The sequence below is a fragment of the Salvelinus sp. IW2-2015 genome, linkage group LG4q.1:29 (assembly GCF_002910315.2).
Source record: "Salvelinus sp. IW2-2015 linkage group LG4q.1:29, ASM291031v2, whole genome shotgun sequence".
Taxonomy (NCBI): Eukaryota; Metazoa; Chordata; class Actinopteri; order Salmoniformes; family Salmonidae; genus Salvelinus; species Salvelinus sp. IW2-2015.
Genome location: NC_036842.1, coordinates 70,744,778 through 70,761,639, shown reverse-complemented (window position 1 = coordinate 70,761,639; position 16,862 = coordinate 70,744,778). Strand labels below are relative to the sequence as shown.

Here is a 16,862-nt window from a genome sequence, read left to right as displayed (position 1 = left end):
AGCTTGCTGAAAACTGTCCACAGTGTTCTATCGTGGTAGGTCGGAGGAAAGAGCAGATGATATTTTTTTTCAATCGGATAGTTAAAGGTACTTGGGCTAAAAATTTTCACTTACAGAGTGCATCATGAAGTGTAATTTTATGGAGCTTGTTTTAAATAGGAAAAGGTGTTATTTCTTGTCTTTCAACATGATTATGGAGCTTGTTTTTGGAAAAGATAGTTATTTCTGTTTTTCTCAACATGAACTAGAGCTGTTTTATGGAAGAAGAGTGTTTTCAGTTTTTTCAACATGATTTTAGAGCTGTTTATGGAAAAGTGTTTATTTCTTGTAATCAAGTTGCAGTTGCTGAAAACTGTGCCCCACAGTGTTCCTAATCATGGACAGTTTTACAGTAACTGGCAAAAAATTCACTTACAGAGTGCATCAAACATGATTTTAAGAGCTTGTTCATGGAAAAGTGATTATTTCTGTATTCAACTGATTTGGGAGCTTGTTTTTGGAAAAGTGTTTTATTCTGGTTTCAACACTGATTTAGAGCTTGTTAGAAAAGTGTTTTTTTGCAGTTTTCAACATGGATTTAGAGGCTTTGTTTATGGAAACAGTGTTTATTTCTGTAATTCAAGGTCTAGCAAGCATTTTGGTACGTAGAATATTTTGTCCACAGTATGCATTCCTATCATCGAGTTTTAATATACTACAGAAAATACTTCACTTATCTAATGGTGCATGATACCATGATTATGACGCATTGGTTTATGGGGAAAGTGACAGTCATATCGCTCGTCTGTGATTCAACATGATTTGGAAGCTTGTTTTTTGGACAATGTCTGTATATTATAGTTAGGTTCTTTCATCCATAGCATTGTAAGAGCTTGGGTTTATGAAAAAGTGTTTTAGACTGCAAAGTAGTTTTCAACATAGATTTACGAGCAATGTCTATGGAAAGATATGATGATGTTTATGTGTCTGTATTGATTGTCGAAACTATATGTACTACTATGGAAATGACTTGTTTTTTGGGAGAAAAGTGTACACTTATAGTTATCTGTTTTTTTTATACAACATAGATAGAAGAGTTGATTAATTGAAAAAAAGGCTAGGTAATATTATATGTACAGTATTTTTCAACATGGATTTAATGTCACTCTTTTTATGGAAAAGGTTGTTTATTGTCTGTAATTCAACGCATCCTGTCGACGTTTGTCTTGGTGAAAATCTTTGCTTCCACACGTAGTACTGACCACTATCATGAGTTTAATAACGCGCAAGTACTGATACAATATTCAGTAACACGGATTGCATCAAACATGATTTAGAGCTTGTTCACTCGGCAAATAAAGTGAATATTGATTTTCTGTTATTTCTATACTAGATTCGGAGCTTGTTTTTATAGAAAAGTGTGTATTCTAATGATATTTTTCTAACATGATCATTAGAGATTGTTTATGAAAACTGGTAATGTTTTTTCAGTTCTTTCTAAGAGTGCCATTTCGAGCTTGTTTATAAGAAAAGTGCGTTTTTAGTTATAGTTGCATAAAATATACTCAACATGTGTGTAGTCATGTCGTCAGTGATAGCAACTTAGATACCTACTAGTGTTTACATCAGCTAGATTCAGAAGTATATCCATAACAGTCTTGATTTGCAGTAAGCAATCATTACAGGAATTCATAAACATCATGTTTTAACTGTTATGCATGGAATTTTAGATGCACTTCTCCTTAATGCAACCGCTGTGTCAGATTTCAAAAAAGCTTTACGAAAAAAGAAACCATGCAATAATCTGAGTCGGGGCTCAGAGCCCAATCAAGCCCAATCAGAGCACAAATATATCCGCCATATTATGCAGTAACAAAGACGTCAGAAGTAACATTATAAACATTCACTTATCTTGATGATCTTCATCAGAATGCACTCCCAGGAATCCCAGTTCCACAATAAATGTTTGTTTTGTTCGATAATGTCTGTCATTTATGTCCAAATTCCTCCTTGTTCAGTACACTTTCCAAACTCAACGGCGCGGGGCAGGTCCAGCGGAAAGTATGGCCGAAAAGTTTAAAAAGTTATATTACAGTCCGTAAAAACATGACAACGAAGTATTGAATCAATCTTCAGGATGTTTTTAACATAATTCTTCAATAATGTTCCAGCTGGAGTATTCCATTGTCTTCAGAATTGCGATAGAACAGAGCTCGCTCTCACGTGAATGCGATGGTCACCTCATGGCAGACCTGACTCATTCCTCTCTCCTTCGGCCCTTAAACAGTAGAGGCATCAGACAAGGTTCTAAAGACTGTTGACATCTAGTGGAAGCCTTAGGAAGTACAACATTCACAAATATCCCACTATCTTCTAGGAGCTGAGTTAAAAATCAACCAACCTCTAGATTTCCCACTTCCTGGTTGGATTTCTTCTCAGGTTTTTGCCTGCCTGATGAGTTCTGTTACTCACAGACATCATTCAAACAGTTTTAGAAACTTCAGTGTTCAATCCAAATCTACTAATAATATGCATATTTCTAGCTTTTATGGCTTTGTAGCAGGCCGTTTACTCTGGCCATGCTTTTCATCCGGACGTGAAATATTGCCCCTACCCAAGAAGTTAACCTTTTCTGAACACCCATCCCGGTATCGGATAATTGTATCAGCAACGCTGAATAGCTTAGCGCCCAAGTCAAATAATATTACTAAAAATATTTATAATCATGCAATCACAAGTGAAATATACCAAAACACAGCTTAGCTTGTTGTTAATCCACTTATGTGTCAGATTTTGAAAAATATATTTTACAGCGAAAGAAATCACTTTGTGTTGTAGCTTTCATGCACTACTAAACCCAAATTAGCATAGTCACAAAAGTGTGAAAAACAATAAAATTCATCGCTTACCTTAGATAATCTTCGGACGTTTCCACTCACGAGACTCCCAGTTACACAACAAATCTTCTTTTTGTTCGATAAATATTACTTTTATAAAAAAACGCCATTTGGTTTGTGCGTCATGATGAAAAAAACGACAGCCTCATTCCGGTCCTGAAAGAGACGGAAATTTCAAACGTATCAGATTAAAAAATATTATTAAAATATTTAAATCATGCAATCACAAGTGAAATATACCAAAACAGCTTAGCTTGTTGTTAATCCACTATCGTGTCAGATTTTGAAAATATATTTTACAGCGAAAGAATCCAAGATTTTGTGAGTGTAGCTTTCAATGCTATAACATTAGCCTTATATTAGCTTGGCTAGCATGGTCACGAAAGTAAGAAAAGCAATCAAATGAATCGCTTACCTTTTGATAATCTTCGGGTGGTTCCTCACGAGACTCCCAGTTACACAAAAAATGTTATTTTTGTTCGATAAATTTACTTTTATCACAAACACCGCCATTTGGTTTGCGCAATTATTTTGAGGAAACCAAGCCTTGTTCCGTTCGACAAATCCCCAAAAGTATCCGAAATGGTCGTAGAAACATTCCAAATGTTTTTTATAATCAACCTCAGGTTGTTTTAACTTCTACCGAGTCAGAAACCCGGATCCGGGAGCACCCCCACCCCACCAGTAAAAAAGCTGAATAGCATAGCTAGCATAGCGTCACAAGTAAATAGTAGCATCTAAATATCATTCAATCACAAGTCAAGATACCAGATGAAAGATCCACTTCTTGTGAATCCAGCAATCATTTCTGATTTTTAAAAATGTTTTACAGGGAAGACACAATATGTAAATCTATTAGCTAACCACGTTAGCAAAAGACACCATTTTTCTTTGTCCACATTTTTTCTCTCTCCACCAGTAGCTATCACCAAATCGGCCAAATAAAGATATTGATAGCCACTAACAAGAAAAAACCTCATCAGATGAAGTCTGATAACATATTTATTGTATAGGATAGTTTTTGTTAGAAAATGTGCATATTTCAGGTAGAAATCATAGTTTACAATTGCACCCAATCACAACTCGACTAGAATAAATACAGAGAGCAACGTGTATTACCAATTTACTCATCATAAAACATTTCTTAAAAATAGACAAAGCATAGCATTGGAAGACACAGATCTTGTGAATTTAGACAATATTTCAGATGTTCTAAGTGTTTTACAGCGAAAACACAATAAATCGTTTTATTTAGCATACCACATGTGCAAACGTTACCCGAGCATTGATACAAGCCAAAGAGAGAGATAACGTAATCATCGCCAAAATGTATAAATTTTTTCACTAACCTTCTCAGAATTCTTCCGATGACACCCCTGTAACATCATATTACAACATACATATAGAGTTTGTTCGAAAATGTGCATATTTAGCCACAAAAAAACGTGGTTATAACATGACAATACTAGCAAAACTAGCCTGAAAATGTCGGGCTCCATTTTGGACAGTGATCTGGCGTAATGAATAATAATCGTAAACTTGACTAAAAAATATAGGGTGGACAGCAATCGAAAGACAAATTAGTTCTTAATGCAATCGCTGAATTACATTTCTAAAAATATCCTTACTGTGCAATACAGGGTTCGCCAAGCGAAGCTATAACAAAAAATGGCGGAATATGCGTATAAACATTTTTCGACAGAACAACGATTTATCATCATAAATAGTTCTTACTGTGAGCTGTTTTTCCATCAGTATCTGGGCAATGTATCCTTTCTTGGGTCTAATCTTCTTTTGGTCGAAAGCTGTCTCTTTGTCCGTCGAAATGCCCACTAACGTTCGACCGGACCCCGAAACGTGCCGGCGCTTCAAAGTGCATCACAAAGCAATGCCTCAAAATCGCACTAAACGGATATAAATTGCTAGAAAACGGTTTAAATTAACTACCTTATGATGTTTTTAACACTTATAAGAGTAAAAACATGACGGGCGATATATAAGTGGCTAAACAACGCTTGGAAAGAGAGAGAGTCCGACGTCCATCTTGCGTGAGGCGCAGCAGGAAAAGAATGGTACATCCGGTCTTTCGCGTTTTATTGGCCCTGATTGCGCAATCGATTCCATTCAAATTGTCACCTCTTACTGACATCTAGAGGAAGGCATGGGCAGTGTTTGTATCCTCATAGGATTTACAGGGCTTTAGAACTGACCTGGGACCAGAAGCCAAAATTTCTGAAATCTCACTCCATATCAGGAAAGTGATGTAGAATGAGTTCTGTTTCACTCAGAGACATAATTCAAACGGCTATAGAAACTAGAGAGTGTTTTTATCCAATAATAACTATAATTGGATATTGTACGAGCAAGAATTGAGTTTGGAGGCAGTTTAATTTGGAGACGATAAATGCTAACGTGAAACAGCACCCCCTATATTGAGAAAAGGTTATTAACAAACATAATCGATAATTTTCAACCGGAGCATAACCTATTCAATAGAGAGAAAAAGAAAATGGAGAGCCAACTCTCGGCGCGCAGGAAATATTTGGAGGACACCTGACCTGTTTTGAAACATCTCGTCATTTTTCAATAAATAAAAGCCTGAAACTATGTCTAAAGCCTGGTCACAGCCTGAGGAAGCCATTGGAAAATAATCTGGTTGATACCCCTTTAAATGGAGGTTAGACAGGCCAGGAAACAAAGATTTAAAAAATAAAATAAAAATTATATCACTTCCGGGTTACTTTTTCTCACGATTTCGCTTGCAGAATAAATATTTTTCTCACAGACAACATTTTGACAGTTTTGGAAACTTTAGAGTTTTTTCGATCCTAATCTGTAAATTATATGCATATTCTACGATCTGGGCAAGAGAAAATTTACGTTAACGTTGGGTACGTATTTTGAAGAAAAACAAACAATTCTGACCCCTAGCGCTAAGAAGTTTTAAACAACTTTCAAAGCATTGCCATCCTTCTGCATACCCAATTTAAAACTGAATTGAAAAAACCCCATCCAAAATAAATCCCACAGTATCAACACCACTAATGCATATTTATAACCGGGAAATTGTGTGTGTGTGTGTGGTAAACCATATGGCAAAAGCAAACAAAAATGGCCAGGCCTTATTTAATTTGTTAACTTCTCTTTATCACCGAATCCGGATACCTTTTATACCTATAAAACTGCCGAATTTCATTAACTCCCAAGACCATAGCCTCAGGAAACATTTCAAAAAGAGATAATGAAACCCCCTCTTCTGGAAATCAGCAATCCTAAAGTATTATTTATAAACCAAACATCCTTACTCCAATCATTAAATGTTTGTTTTTAATCCACCCCATTCTTTATTTAGCATGTACTACCCTTAGACACAATTCACTCCCATATGGTATTATATGATTGGTCTCTCTTCTGTAACCATGTACAATTATCCTGGTTTCTTTACTAGACCAATGTTCAATCAACATAAGTAATAGCTGTTTCACCTTAGATTGTTCCTGCTAACCTTTCTAAATGTAATACTTTTTCCTGTCGCAAATGTAGTCAATTTCTCAGCTTAAGGAATCAGGGATATTTGATCCCAGGCATCTAATAAAAAGTTGTTTGAGACATGGTCTCTTATGTCTCCCTTAATTACCATACCTACTGTATTGGCCTTCCATCAGTCCTGGATACAAGAATCCTACTCAAGACATCAGATAATACAGTGTTCCGTTAACTTCTCTAGGGTATGTGGGACGGTAGCGTCCCACCTCGTCAACAGCCAGTGAAACTGCAGGGCGCCAAATTCAAAACAACAGAAATCCCATCATTTAAATTTCTCAATCAAAATTTTACACCATTTTAAAGCTACACTTGTTGTAAATCCAGCCAAAGTGTCCGATTTCAAAAAGGTTTTACGGCGAAAGCACACCAAACTATTATGTTAGGTATGAGCCAAGTCACAGGAAAAAGACAGCCATTTTTTCAGCCAAAGAGAGCAGTAACAAAAATCAGAAATAGAGATAAAAAAWTTATCACTAACCTTTGATGATCTTCATCAGATGACACTCATAGGACTTCATGTTACACAATACATGTATTTTTTGTTCTGTAAAGTTCATATTTATATCCAAAAATCTGAGTTTAGGCGGGACGCTACTGTCTCACTTGGCAAAAAGCCTGAGAAAATGCAGAGCGCCATATTCAAATTAATTACTAAGAAAATTACTATTAAATCAAACTTTCATTAAATCACACATGAAAGATACCAAATTAAAGCTACACTGGTTGTGAATCCAGCCAACATGTCAGAATTCAAATAGGCTTTTCGGCGAAGCATACGATGCTATTATCTGAGCATAGCACCATAATAAACAAAGAGAGACAACATTCCAACCCTGCAGGCCGACACAAAACGGAGAATAAAAATATAATTCATGCCTTACCTTTGACGAGCTTCTGTTGTTGGCACTCCAATGTGTCCATAAAACATCACAAATGGTCCTTTTTGTCGATTAACTTCGTCGATATATATCCAAAATGTCCATTTATTTGCGCGTTTGACCAGAAAAACACAGGTTCCAACTTGCTCATACGTGACGACAAAATATCTCAAAGGTTACCTGTAAACTTTGCCAAAAAATGTCAAACTACTTTTGTAATACAACTTTAGGTATTTTTTAACGTTAAAATCAATAAAATTGAAGACGGGATGATCTGTGTTCAATACAGGATTAAAACCAACCGTAGCATGCCTTCTGCTCACGCGCTTCGATCAAACAGGACACCTAGAGTGACTCGACTTCAAGATGGCCATATTTCTTCATTACACAAAGGAATAACCTCAACCAATTTCTCAGGACTGTTGACATCCAGTGGAAGCCGTAGGAACTGCAAGCAAGTCGCTTAGAATCTTGGGTTTCCCAATGAAAACTAATTGAAAAGAGTGACCTCAAAAAAAAAAATCTGAATGGTTTGTCCTCGGTTTCGCCTGCTAAATAAGTTCTGTTATACTCACAGACATGATTCAAACAGTTTTATAAACTTCAGAGTGTTTTCTATCCAAATCTACTAATAATATGCATATCTTATTTTCTGCGGATGAGTAGCTGGCAGTTTAATTTGGGTATGCTTTTCATCCAAACGTGAAAATGCTAAAAAAAACAATCCCAGAACCCCTTTCTGGTAATCCTATCAGTTTAACCTGTTGCATTAATTTAGTAAAAGACAAAACTGTTTAACAAATGTAGAACCTTTAAAAAGCTGGTGTTGTCTTATCAGCTTAATAGTCAATACTTATTTCATTCTACTTTTATTACTGGACACGCTTCTACATAATGGAAACAGATTATAATTTTAGAATACAATCAATTCCTGCTCAAATTCACTGGTGTTACCCAACTATAAAACCAAGCAACAACAATCAGAAACTTTCAAATAATGTTTCTCATACCGCTACTTAAAATATCCCACTACCTGCTTGCTTTCAACCGCAGCTAATCTTTTTTACAATCAAGGCTCAATCCCTCTACTCATCATTTAACCTTGTATTGAAACCTCAGCTTTTCAAATTACTAAAATATCACATCATTAGAGTGATATAAAAACACTAACATATTACTATTCACATACTGTCAACACTCAATACATTTACATCAATCTTCTTTATTACTAACCACTGCTTCACACTCATTAAACATGTTATTTTAAGATTAACTTGTAATGTCAAAATGTAGAAAATACATCAGCCAATTTTTTTTTATCAATCCAAAGAATTTAACTTCGAAATTCTTCCTTTCCAATTGACTAACTCTCCTTTGTTACCTTCCCTAGTCTACATCTCTTCCCTTAAACTCAGAAAGCTCTCTACAATCTTAACCATACTCCACCTGTCTTTCCACTAACGTTACTTTACTAAGAGAACAATTCTTCTTTAATTATAGTCAAAACAACAACTTCTGTTCACAGGGAGGCCACGTTAATTACTCTAATCTCTTCCTCCCTTTCATCAATTCAATAAATATTTTTTAGAATTAAACAAAATAGTCTCACGAGTCTAAAACTCCTAGGGTTTTCTTCTTGAGTCACATGGTTCTCAAAACCCCCAAATATGTTCTCTTGTTTTGCCGCTTGTACTTTACCATAGCTATAATTCCATGTGACCCTGCTCTACCACATAGTTTACTAATGTGGCGATGTTTGGCATATGAGTTTCTTCGTCTTTTTATGCCAATAACAAATACACTACCTTACATATTGTATCAACACAGAACCCCCAAATCTACAACTTTTTAGCAATTGTTTGAATGCGGTGTTCAAAGATACAAAGTTAGACTARTTTTAAACATAATTCGTGCTCTCGCCCATATATTGCCCATTTTAATGTTACCTAATATCCACTCTCCTTGATTCTCTCAAGGATTACTCAACCCTGCTCTGCTAAGAAGCAGTGTTGATCCAAACTCTGATGCATAATTATTTTCTTGACACAAGGCAGTCAAGCACCCAAGCTAACTGGCTAAAGTTGGCTAGCTAATTTAGCTATCGCTACTTCCAGACATAAACAAGAGAATACATTTTCACTCTCCATTCTACTCACCTCGCAGAGCTGGTTAAGCTCTTTAAAAACGTTGGTTACTAACCGTGCTGCTGGCAATAATTCAAATTACGTTATTTCCCCTGACGCTTACTGACACCGGCCATATTCAACCCGGCTTTGAGCATTTGTAAATTCATCAGTTATTCTGCACTCTGGTACATCCAAACTAGTGCTTTGAAATCCGAACAAAATAGCCTGAGCGATTCTACCAAGTACCCCATTCAACAGTATCCATACTCAAATAGTGCGGTTCGTGCGCTTACGCTGATAGAACGCTAACTTCAATACGCTGGTATATTGAGCTTTTGGTTTTATGTGATTGTGCCAAGTCATCATTGCCTCCCTGAATTCTTTATTTGATTTGAATTCTCCCTCAGCAGGGAAATGTTGCCCAATATTATCCAGTTTGCGCAATTCTTCCCATATTTGAGCCAAATTGGTAGAATTGTCGTGCGCTTCTTTCAGCGACTCCATGGCTTTTTAAAATCCTCTAGCTCCATATTAAAGAGAGAAACGGGCTATTTGTCAACATATGAATAGTTATTGTTCCTAAACTTCTCCCTACTGTGTCTAGGGTGTTTTAGATTTCCTCACTCCCTAGTTTTGTTTTATTGTGCTATTCACTTTATTAAAACCACTCTCTTTCTCTTCTTCTTAGATTTCTCCCTACAGGTCCAGGGCTAAATCTTTCTAAAGGTCTGTTTAAGCCCTGGATGGCTTGACCACAACCTATTCCCTCCAATTTATATCCACGTTATTTTTCTTTCTCTGATTATTGTACTCGGGCTATTGGTTATTGCCCCTGTCTCTAGTTTTTTATAATTGTTCTCTCTTTTTGAGTATATTCTTACTTCAAATGTTCCAATTTCTATATTTCTCTGTACTGTACATTTACATTTAAGTCATTTAGCAGACGCTCTTATCCAGAGCGACTTACAAATTGGTGCATTCACCTTATGATATCCAGTGGAACAACCACTTTACAATAGTGCATCTAACTCTTTTAAGGGGGGGGGGGGTTAGAAGGATTACTTTATCCTATCCTAGGTATTCCTTAAAGAGGTGGGGTTTCAGGTGTCTCCGGAAGGTGGTGATTGACTCCGCTGACCTGGCGTCGTGAGGGAGTTTGTTCCACCATTGGTTTGTTCCACCATTGGGGTGCCAGAGCAGCGAACATTTTTGACTGGGCTGAGCGGGAACTGTACTTCCTCAGAGGTAGGGAGGCGAGCAGGCCAGAGGTGGATGAACGCAGTGCCCTTGTTTGGGTGTAGGGCCTGATCAGAGCCTGAAGGTACGGAGGTGCCGTTCCCCTCACAGCTCCGTAGGCAAGCACCATGGTCTTGTAGCGGATGCGAGCTTCAACTGGAAGCCAGTGGAGAGAGCGGAGGAGCGGGGTGACGTGAGAGAACTTGGGAAGGTTGAACACCAGACGGGCTGCGGCGTTCTGGATGAGTTGTAGGGGTTTAATGGCACAGGCAGGGAGCCCAGCCAACAGCGAGTTGCAGTAATCCAGACGGGATATTCTTCTACCTTGCAACACAGTATGCAATTTTTAATGGCCTTACCGGGCAATCACTGATGTCATCTTGACATTATTACTATTTTACTATAATGTTCATGTATTTTTTTTATTTATCTTAACTATTCAAACTTCTAGTATCATATTACTTCAATGGTTATTCATGTACCATTCACAGTCCACTCCTTTAGTGTAGGACTGGGTGTGTCCTCCCTACCAGGTTACACTTTAAGCAACGGTTCGGGAGAGGTGCGCATTCCCTTCCCCACCAACAGCAGAGAACTTACACACTCACTTTCACACCTCTTACGCTTTCCTAAGCGACCTGATAATACAGGGTTTTACTTGTCGATACATTTACCCTAGAGCGCTATCCACAGATTTATTTTCCTGTCTGAGCAGTCCTCAATTAATTTATAAAGCAGTAACCACAGATTTATTTTCCTGTTTGAGCGGTCCTCAATTAATTTATAACGTGGATTCCACAGGAAAATAAATATGTCTGCACAGGCTTTATTAATTAATTTATATATAATTTTATTTGACCATGCAGATAGACGGTTGCCACTTCAAACTAGATTGTACAGAACAGTCAATAGGGCAGACAGATTACCTGAACGAGACGGAACAACCATCCCAGATGAGCGACTGAGCGAGCTGGATGACTTGAATGACCCACCCAACTCGGACTGACTGAATAAGATGAATGGGTTGCGTTTTGTGTTCAAACTCAAACGGGTCTAAACAAATAAGTCCAGTCAAACTGAATCAGACAACAGTCACAACTCAAAACAGACTGAACAAACTGGTCAGATGAACTGCCTGAACAAATTAGTGAATAACCCCACTCAACTGAGCCTGTCAAGACAGATGAAGCACATAAATCTCCTTCTGCAGTGGTCACACACCAATTACTATCCTCTGTTTTCACTGTTGCAACCCTCAGCTTTTTATCCCCTCATTATTTTGCATGTATTTCATTGAACCAAAAAGCTCCCAATATTTATTTGGTTCGTCAAATTTGGAGGGACCCACTTGGTGACCTACCGCTGAGGCATGTCCCCAGAGCGAACCACACAAACTCTATACTATAGGCAAGAACGTTGCTTACCTTTTATTATCAAGTGGCCATTTATTTGTGCAGTTCATCCAAGAAGCCCTTCCGCAGCTGCAGATTTTCACCGTCTCTGGTCCCTTTTCGCCACTCCTGGCAAGCTCGCCATTTATGTCGTGGAAATATTGTCTCTAATATTTCTCAAATACCGGAGTCTGAGTTCAATTAGACTTTATTACAAAGTAATATAAGCCGAGCTGGTTCAAGTAATTCCCTTTCCAGTCTTGGCACACACTTTTTATACAGGTTTCATCCTTACGTCTCACACATAGTAATTCTTCTTTATGTTAATAATTTAGCCACCATTATCTTTTTTGCCTTGCACAAATTGTAGTTTGGTTTCACATTAGGGCATAGAAACATGCCATAGCAATGGTACAAAAATAAACAGACATGCCCACTCCCCAGACAGGTGCATGTCCAATGGTGTCTAATGACCTAGACACACACACACACAGGGTGCACTTATCCTGCTGAATACCACAAAATGTATAATGGGCACATATGTACTGGAAAATGTCCAATAATGGGTGAGAAAAAAATACAATGTGTTCCATTTAGAATTCAGGCTGTAACATAACACATTGTTGTACTTTTTACCCCCTTTTGCTCCCCAATTTCGTGATATCCAATTGGTAGATAGTCTTGTCCCATTGCTGTAACTCCCGTACAGACTAGGGAGAGGCAAAGGTCGAAAGCCATGCGTCCTCCGAAACACGACCCTGCCAAGCCGCACTGCTTCTTGACACCCTGCTCGCTGAACCCGGAAGCCAGCCGCACCAATTTGTCAGAGGAAACACAGTACACTGGCGACCAAAGTCGGCATGCACTGCGCCCGCCATCGCTAGAGTGCGAGTGGACAAGGACATCCTGGCTGGCCAAACCCTCCCCTAACCCAGACGACGCTGAGCCGATTGTGTGCCGCCTCATGAGTCTTCCGGCTGCAACACAGCCTGGGATCAAACCCGGGTCTGTAGTGATGCATCTAGCACTGAGATGCAGTGCCTTAGACCTCTGCACCATGAATACTTTTCTGAAGGCACTGTAAGGCAAATATACTTATAGGGTTCCGCTTTCATCTGTGTCAGGTGTTCGCTAGTTACTGGCTAGCTAGGTCTTCAGCCTGCATGGAACAAAAGCGGGGGAAGGGTTTCTCAAAACTCTGACGCAGTTGTCATTTACATCATGAAACATGTAAAACGGGAGACTCCTATAAACTTTTTGACATCATTGATAGTTATGATATCTTAATATTGTCTGACAGTCAATATACTGTATATATGTCATGTACCCTGACTTCACCCTGCAAATTTTCAACTCAAATTGTCCAAGATGAGCTAGCTAGCATGATAAACAGTGCTGACAATTCCATTTGGGCTACCTAGCAAAATGATATAGCCAACATTTTGTCTATATTGATGCTGTTATAATAACCAAACAGTTGGATAAACAAATAATTTGTTATGTGATGTATGACAGGATTGGATGATGTATGCAATTGTAATGTTTGTTGCTTTGTGTATCAGCAAATTTGCTTGAAATAATCTCACTGCAATACTGCTCACCATAGGTGTTTTCAAAGAACTGTCAGAGAAGGTGAGCTCTCCACCCACTCAACCTTGTAGCTCCCCGCCCACTCAGTCTTTCTTTTCAGACTTCCTGGTAATTTGACATGCGAGAAAGTCGTAAAAAAAGAAAGAATTTGAGCATTTTTATTGGGAAAAATATTTTGGGTGATTGTTTCGGTCACTCAAAAGGCTATTTTACGTGGGAATCGGAATAACTGTTCGGGACCTTTTAAGACTTTCTAGAGTCAGGCCTGGACAGATGCTCAATTGCCCAAATAAATTGCCCAGATGCCCAAATAAACCCCCCCTAACCTGGTGTGTATGTCTGAAGGGATTGTATCGGCATTATGACAAGGCACCTAGCATATCAGAGGCGTTATCTAAACATTTTGTTTTACCCTCTTTCTGTACAGGCAGTGTGGTGGCCAGAGTGCGCTCAGTGACTTTCTTGGGGACGTCTGTGACTGGAGGGGGGCGGATCATGGACACTTTGTAGAGAACGTCTCTTTTAACCTCTTAACTTATGTTGAGCTCTGAAAGGTTTTATTTGAAAGGTTTTATTTTATTTAAATATTTGTACAACTGTCACTAAGGCTGGAGTTTTTCACTGTTTTTAAAATGGTTTTGTTTTAACCGGCCAAGTTTTTATTTTTTTAAAGGGGGGGCCTTTGCATTTTGTTTCTCCTTATTCTAGGAGAGGAATGGACACTTTTCTATTTGTAGGTACTTGTGCCTTTGCATGCCTTAGTTGCAGTGTGTTTGTTTTTGTTAGCTAAATTGTGATAGATGTATTTCGATGTTATAATTAATTACACCACCCTCCCCAAATATTATCTCTATTTGGTTCCAAATGTGGTTTCCACAAATAATATCTCTATTTGGTTCCAAATATGGTTTCCATGACTGACATCTCAAAATTATTGTATCCATGGAAATGATGGAATAGACCAATTAAGACCAACTCACTCTTACATACTGAGAGCTGTGTGTGTGCATGACTGTGTGTGAGTGCCTTTGCTGTATGCTTGAGTGAGTGAGTAGCATGCATGAATGTGTGGATATAAATACAAAGGGACTCTTCTTTTTACTTGTCATCCTCTTTCACAGTCTGGTTTTCTGGAACATGTACCAAAAAGGCAACTTTATATTTAATGTGACGTCACATGGTTGGTGTGACATTGTGGATGGTAACATTCCTACACCAAATCATTATTTTAAAGAGAAACTAAGAGGATGACAACTACAGCCTTGTAGCAGATGAGAGGACCATAGATATAAAGTGCATAGATGGACAAAGGGAGGTGAATGGGTGGATGTGCACTGTTATGATGTTGACGATAAGTTTCATAATGGTTTCAGGTTACATATCCCCCTAACCCCCCACCCGTCTGTTTCCATTGGATGGGGACGTTAGTGGACTAATTTCCATTATTTTGTTAATAAAATAAATGCTGTGGTGAAACGATGACATCCTTCAACAATGATGGCCTCAATTTCTTTCTTGTGATGATTATGGACTAATATTTGTATTTTTCTCCCACCTTTGGTTTGCAACATTGACACTACATGCCAACACGCACAAACACTCATGCATACATGTGGTTTTACACCCAAGCATTGTTCACCTGGAAAAACAGGTCAAACTCACGCTGCCTTGTCCTTACCTGTGACATCACTCCAGGTATCCATGGCAATGGACTGACTGGAGGTTCATTTAATTTGCAATGGACAATACATGTGGTAACGTAAACCAATAAGACATGCATATTAAATGTTTCTAAGTAGTAACATTGATTCATGACGTGTATTCACAACTCATTCTAGGTCATGATGGACTGCCTAGACAGGCAGCCCAATTTTGATATTTTTTTCCACAATTGGTCTTTTGACATAACATCCTTTTCAAAGCTGATCTGATTGGTCAAAAGACCAATTAGTGAGAGGAAACAAATATCAGAATTGGGCTGTCTAAATGCAGCCGATGACAGGCTCAGTGCACCTCAATCTGTCTGTGTAGTTGAATAGTTGGCTCACAGCACCCTCTACAGCTACAGCTAATGAGTGTGTGTAATAGTCTTGCTTCTGTCCCTCTCCTTGCCCCAACCCAGGCTTGAATCAGGGACCCTATAAACACATCAAATCAAAGTTTATTTGTCACGTGCGCCGAATACGACAGGTTTCACCTTACAGTGAAATGCTTACTTACAGGCTCTAACCAATAGTGCAAAAAAAGGTATTAGGTGAACAATCGGTAAGTAAAGAAATAAAAACAAAGACAGGCTATATACAGTAGCGAGGCTACATACAGACACCGGTTAGTCAGGCTGATTGAGGTAGTATGTATATGTAGATATGGTTAAAGTGACTATGCATATATGATGAACAGAGAATAGCAGTAGTGTGAAGAGGGGGTGGCGGGACACAATGCAGATAGCCCGGTTAGCCAATGTGCGGGAGCACTGGTTGGTCGGGCCAATTGAGGTAGTATGTACATATGTATAGTTAAAGGGACTATGTATATATGATAGACAGAGTAGCAGCAGCGTAAAAGAGGGGTTGGGGGGGGCACACAATGCAAATAGTCCGGGTAGCCATTTGATTACCTGTTCAGGAGTCTTATGGCTTGGGGGTAAAAAGGTAAAGCCTTTTTGTCCTAGACTTGGCACTCCGGTACCACTTGCCATGCGGTAGTAGAAAGAAGAGTCTATGACTGGGGTGGCTGGGGTATTTGACAACTTTTAGGGCAGGGGTGTCAAACTCATTCCACGGAGGGCCTAGTGTCTGCAGGTTTTTGGTTTTTCCTTTCAATAAAGCCCTAGACAACCAGGTGTGGGGAGTTCCTAACTAATTAGTGATGTTAATTCATCAATCAAGTACAAGGGAGGAGCGAAAACCCGCAGACACTCGGCCTCCCGTGGAATGAGTTTGACACCTGTGTTTTAGGGCCTTCCTCTGACACCGCCTGGTGTAGAGGTCTTGGATGGCAGGCAGCTTAGCCCCTGTGATGGGCTGGGCTGTACGCACTACCCTCTGTAGTGCCTTGCGGTCGGAGGCCGAACAATTGCCGTACCAGGCAGTGATGCAACCAGTCAGGATGCTCTCGATGTTGCAGCTGTAGAACCTTTTGAGGATCTCAGGACCCATGCCAAATCTTTTTAGTTTCCTGAGGGGGAATAGGCTTTGTCGTGCCCTCTTCACGACTGTC

General features: G+C 38.8%; 1 protein-coding gene across 2 annotated transcripts in view; it reads left to right on the top strand.

The window, feature by feature from the left end:
• LOC111962476 (guanine nucleotide-binding protein G(i) subunit alpha-1-like) overlaps positions 1–15,139 on the top strand; it is an 87,298-nt gene extending 72,159 nt beyond the window's left edge. For both annotated transcript variants that reach the window (XM_070443083.1, XM_070443082.1), the window contains one exon: positions 14,071–15,139. The gene's annotated coding sequence lies outside the window, so the exon portion shown is untranslated. The remainder of the gene's footprint in view (positions 1–14,070) is intronic.
• The last annotated feature ends 1,723 nt before the right edge of the window (positions 15,140–16,862 follow it).